This window comes from Sinocyclocheilus rhinocerous, unplaced genomic scaffold (assembly GCF_001515625.1).
Source record: "Sinocyclocheilus rhinocerous isolate Xijiao unplaced genomic scaffold, SAMN03320098_v1.1 scaffold564, whole genome shotgun sequence".
NCBI lineage: Eukaryota > Metazoa > Chordata > Actinopteri > Cypriniformes > Cyprinidae > Sinocyclocheilus > Sinocyclocheilus rhinocerous.
The window spans coordinates 1724921-1730920 of record NW_015645070.1 but is presented as its reverse complement, the minus strand read 5'-3'; the positions used below and the strand labels follow the sequence as shown (position 1 = coordinate 1730920).

Sequence of the window (6000 nt, the reverse complement as noted above, 5' to 3'; positions counted from 1 at the left end):
TCCAAACGAGTCGTTCGTTGTAGTTTTTGAAAAGTGATTCTGTTAAATAAAATATCTCCTTTTGAAGTGGACTTTGAGCTTTGTAACTTTGCAGATCTTTTTTATGCTCAAACAGCAACATTACAGACTAACTAAAGTTGAAAAAGTGAAAAAGCATAATAGGACCCCGTTAATGTGAGAAATGTGGTATTCAGCAGTCCTGAATGGTCGTTTTATTACCACTGTCAATACACACAGGCTCACACTGGGCCAGAACAGGATTATCTGATTTACAACTATTTTGTACATTTTGTACAATGCTTATAAAAATGTGGAGATACTATGAATTATTGGTCTTATGAATTCTATTACACCTTGTGTTTATCATGACACCGTAAAACACTCCACTAAAACAAGCAGAAGCTATTCTCAATAAACACAGGGAGAGGATGAGCTGAAAGAAACAGAGACAAGGCTTACAGGAAATTGAAGCAGGAGATGTATTACTGTAAATCTACTCACAGTATGGTCCTCTGAGCCAGTAGCTATGAAGCGACCGCAGGGTGACAAGACCGCAGTGCAATGTTGATAGCGATTAACATGGCTGCCATAGCGGCGAACATACTTGACAGAGATGGACAGAAAAAGAGATTAGTCACGTTTTGGGAATAATTCTTGAATGTGCCTAATTTGCATTTTTTGGCTCCTAAACTGGTTTACAGTAATATGCAAGGGTTTGACATTAAATACCATAAGCTAAAGTGACTTAACTTTGCCCTTTATGCTTTTAATTAAAATATTTATCCATTAGGATCCACTTCTTTGCAGCTGGAAAATGCATACACCTAGACTTAATAACATACAGCATGTATCCATATTCCATACCAAATTTGGACACGCTTGCATTGTACACGATCACAATATTCACATTTGACTCTACAAGTCAGAAAGGGGAAAACTGAAAAAAAGGAAACACTCAGGAAAGTCAAGTCTTTGGCATGAAAACAAAAGGGTCATCTGTTCTTAAAGTGAATCTGTTTAAAATCAGCTTTTCATTTTCAGGGCTTATTTTGGCTTTCTTTGAGACATCACCTCCGTTAGTATGTAAATATTCATTGAGCAGACACTGCTCATCCAAAGCATCATACAGCAGATAGGAACCATCTTCTGGAACACTATGATGACTAAGAAGACCAAAACCACAGGATCATTTTCAGTGGCATAGGACCACACATCTGGAGCCTGTGTTTTCTTCATGAAGGTGCTATCAAATAGTCAGGATCCATGTTTCATCAGACTCCAATGTTTTCCAGGAGGACTATGTAAACTAATGCGGGAGGAAACTTTAGAAAGCACATGAGAAGATGCTTCACTTCATTAATCCCATGCATGATGGGGTTGTGTTTTCAATTGCTAGACCACATTTCCCTGCATTCTTCTAGTTTATTCTTAATGATGAAGATAACATTACCTACTTGGAAAAGCTTCAAGTGAAAAGAAAGGCCATTGTAAAACAAATGCAAATCTTTAAAAACTTCTTCAGAGGTATGAGTGCTCCATAAAGCTCTGAATGCAGTATTACAAGTGGCCAGGTAGTGGCCAAAAGTGATGTCTAGAGGGGATATTTGCCCAATATTTGTTTTTAATGAGTCTACAAGTTTGAACCCTCAAAATATGAGGAGCATGTTATATTAAGAAGAATGAAACACTAAACTTGGTTAAGGTATTTAACTGACATAATTATTTGGCAAGGCAAACTACAGCATATCACGGAATATGGGTTTTATTTATTGGAAAAACAAAAAATAAAGCTTGTAATGACTACAGTATAATCAGTTATTAATATTTCATTGGTTCTCCCATGTTTTGGATTATAGCGACCATTCTACTGGAAATTACTCAATAATACTAACTCATTACTGCTACACACACACACACACACACACACAGACATAAACCTATCATTGACCTACAGTCCACAGCGATCCATTTTGAAATTGAATTTGTTAATAAGTACTATATAGATTTAGAAGTCATAAGACACACAGATTTGTGGATCGTTGTTTTTCTTTTTTGGGTGAGAAGTAACAACATTCAAACAAACATACATTCATTCGTTGGGAATTTGTGTCTGCACTTTGAGCATCCATCATTAAAAAAATCATTTAACCCATTTTAAAATCCACAGAGGGGAAATTGCCTTTAGTGCTTAACCCTAACATTTTTACAAATATAAACCTATGATTTGTGCCTGATGAGATCGTTATGCCATTAAGAAAGTCACAAAACGGCCTTTATAAAGTGATTTAATGCTAGCCATAACATTCAGTCCACCTCCTATCATCAACCTTTATGGAACAGCACAACCATATAATAAATTAACTCTTTTAATGAGAGTGCATAGACTGCCAAGCATGCGGTTTCTGTGCATACAATAAAAACTAATTAAACAAACAACAATTCTGGCATACACATGAGCAGACAACTCAAGAGATATTAATATGAAGGTCAAAATATTTTGCACTGCAACAGGAACAGAAAAACATCATGAAACAGATTGCCTGAGGTTCTTGCTCATCACATGAGTGGATCTGGTTGTTGTGTTCAGTCTGATTGCTTTGCACGCCTTTATGAATCTAGGGTGCTTTTCTGAGGGTTTGGGTCTTGATTCACGTCCTGTGAATGCCAGGTTAATCTGCTTCTCATTACCAGAAAAGATTATGCTTTAAAAGAAAGCATAAACAAATTTATTGTGTAAAGCCCACATATTTTCTTCGCATTTAGTCAACCACCAGAGCAGAAACGAACATCATGCCAACCGGAGAACCACCAGAGACTCAGCCTGCAGACACCTTTAAAAATCTGAACGAAAATAAACTCTTGTATTATGCAATGGCAAAATTCAGCTATCAAAATCATATACATATATCGTTAAAGATGTGGTATGTAATTCTGTAGCTTGCTGAGCAGAGGTGTGCTATTATTTTCTAATGAGATCTGATTTGGAGCAAAAAATCCACCAAGCAACCACCCAGAACACTCTAGCAACTGCATAGCACGTGCATAACAGCATTTTCCTGTCATTTTGGTTATTCCCCATTCAAGGAGGTGACATGAATGACTATAAACAAGCTGTCTGAGGACATTGCCAAAGTGGCTGCCAAGTGAATAGCTTGGAGTCGATCCCAAAAAGAATCGATTCTCTAGATTCTGAGGCATGGATGGACAAACGCTAAAAAAATACTTTCGAGTAATCAGCATCCCACCAGCGGTGCCCTGACCTCCTGTGCAGCTGAAGACACAGTGATGTTTTAGAAAAGAGTTTTTAGAATGTCTTTAGAAAGCACTTCAGGATCTGTTGCCAGTATTTCTCATACATAATTCAAAATCCACAGGGCTGCTGCTCCCCTCTTAGCCTGAAGTTCAATATACTATTTTATACCTGAAAGGAAGCATTTTAATTGTGATATGCAAAACATACAGTCCCAGAACAAGCAGAGAAGGGTGATAGTCTTCCAGAGCTCCTTGGCTTTTGGCTGAAGGTTTTGTCTTGGCCTGTGGAATGATGTCACTTGTGTTTTAAATGAAGTCTGGGGGGAGATAAAGCCATTTCACGTGCTTGAAGTCGGAGCACTGTTAAAGAGCCAGCCATTGGAAAAATGGAAAAATGCACATAAAATGGCCTGAGCCGAAAGGTTCTCATTGCCAGACCTCAGTTTGTCAATGACTGCAGGCAAATGATGTCACTAATTCTCACATATGCTCCCGTCCATGCTTCCCGTGTTTGACCTGCATTTATCTTTAGTATTCTGTCTTAAGTGTTTTTCATGATTTCCGCTCTTTGACAATTTTCCTTTCTCTTTTCCACTGGAACTATTCCTTCAAAGAATTGAAAAAAAGAAAAGAAAAAACCCCCCGCTGTCCTGCAAGGTTGTTTCGGCCAGTCCCTGTAATGATGCCATTTTTCTGTAACTCAAGAGCGATCAGTCACATGGTCTTTACAGCTAATGTGACATTCCGTGCTCCCATGAGCAAAGATGGCAAAATTGAACTTCAGGGGGGTCGTGCGGCAGCAGAAAAACTGCCATTGAGATGAATGGGAAAGCTAACAGATAGCTTTGTCTAGATATTATAGACCTCCTTGGGGAGGAAACTGTCAGCTGTGAAACTTACAGTACGTTTACATAATATATATTTTAAAGCAGAGAATTCATGGTTTGTTAAAGCTGTTCGTTTCTGTGGGGATGGATGAGGTTGTTAAATGCTCCTGACCAGAACCTGACCTGGAACTTGGTGCAAATATTTATCAAGGCAAGAAAAAGGTATTTGACACTTTCTGGAGTTTGAAAGTAGGAGCGGGAAGATCTCCAAGCATAATAGGATGCAGGATGTGTAAGTATAGAAGCAATTCACACCATTTCAAGAATAAAAGAAGGGCAAGATATATTTCATCCATTCCTTCTGCTGCTCTTATAAGGTAAATTAAACTAAATGGAGAGGTTCAGCTGCAGAATATCTGTATAGACATAAAATATCACTAGGTTTGGAGAAAAATATGTTCAGAGTCTGGAACTTTCCGCACAGTTTCCTGTACCTGTACTTGCGGTCTCTTCTCTAGTTTTGTTTCTCACTTCATAGGAGGCTAGACAGGTCCAAAATGCTTTTTCCACCCTGATGCGTTTACAGAGTGTTCTTAAAGCAATAGTTCACTCAGAAATGAAAATCTGTCATCATTATTCTCCCAAGTTTGTTTCCAAAGCTGTGTGACATACAGCACTTTCTTCTGTAAAACATAAAAGATTCGTTTTTTAAAGAATATCCTGGACTGTGGACTGGCTCTGTAGAGCTCCAAACAAACACCTTAAAAAAAGCAATAATATATATATATATATATATATATGAGGGTTCACAAATTATTTCAAGTTTGGGCAAACTGTTACTTTAAGAACACTCTGTAAACACATCAAGTTAAAAAAAAAAAAACATTTTGCACTAATCTGTCATCCTATGGAGAAAGAAACAAAACTAGAACAGAGACAGAAACTACAGGTACCAGAATATGTGCAGAAAGTTCCAGACTCTCCAGACTGAAAAATGTGTGTTTGCAACATCATGTGGATGAACAGATTTCAAATGATAAATGGATATGAAAACATGTTCACCTTGAATTATACAAGAACTAAATTAATTTTGAACTTGAACTAATTGAATTAAGATTCAATTTAGAATTTATTAGCAGGTTTATTTGTCAAATTCCTTTGGTGTTGGCGTCTATTTATCTATATATTTAACATGGTCTTACAAAGATCAGTGAGGGACTGTGAAAGAAACAGCATTGCTGTATTCACTCAGTGTCCAGCTAAAGCAAAGTGGTTACTGTTAGGTCAACTGCACAGAAAGAATTCTTTCCAAAGCCCTTTTGGCTGAGGTCCTGCAAAGGCTTAGCTTTGAGAGAATCTGGAAATTTTGGATTCTTAGTTTAAATTATATATGTACCTTTCTGACTAGACTTAATCCTGGTTGATCTTAACGATTTTATGGGCATTATGTAATAGTAGTATCCCACAAGCCTATAAACACCCTGGGATTTGACCGTTACTCACTTCTCTGAAGGACAGGTTATCAGTGCTTTAGTGAGGTGAGCGCTTGAAAATGTATGCTAGGCTGGAAAAACATAACTTAAGCATCATACAGTATGTCGAAGGCCATTGCAGCTAACTAAATCACAGGAACATTGTCATCTTTATCAAAATATATTTTGCATCAGATAACTATTGAATATTCAACATTTAGGTTTCTAAATGGAATTTTACTATGAATTTTGCTGTCTTTCCCTCTAAAGGTCTCAGAAAACCCGGAGATTAAGGGACCTACCTTGCAGTGCGCAGGTCCCACAATTTCAGACCATCTGTTACTGCGCTGCTCAGGAAGAGATTGTACGATTCCAAGGCCTGTGTACAGAACGGGGATCCCTGCAACAAAAGAAACAAAGGAAAGAGTCACACCAAAAGAAACTGGCAC

The 6000-nt window shown here is 37.7% G+C and overlaps 1 pseudogene; it reads right to left on the bottom strand.

Moving 5' to 3' along the window:
• The window catches only part of LOC107705360 (WD repeat-containing protein 27-like), a 52569-nt pseudogene that overhangs the window by 22670 nt on the left and 23899 nt on the right, over positions 1 to 6000 (bottom strand).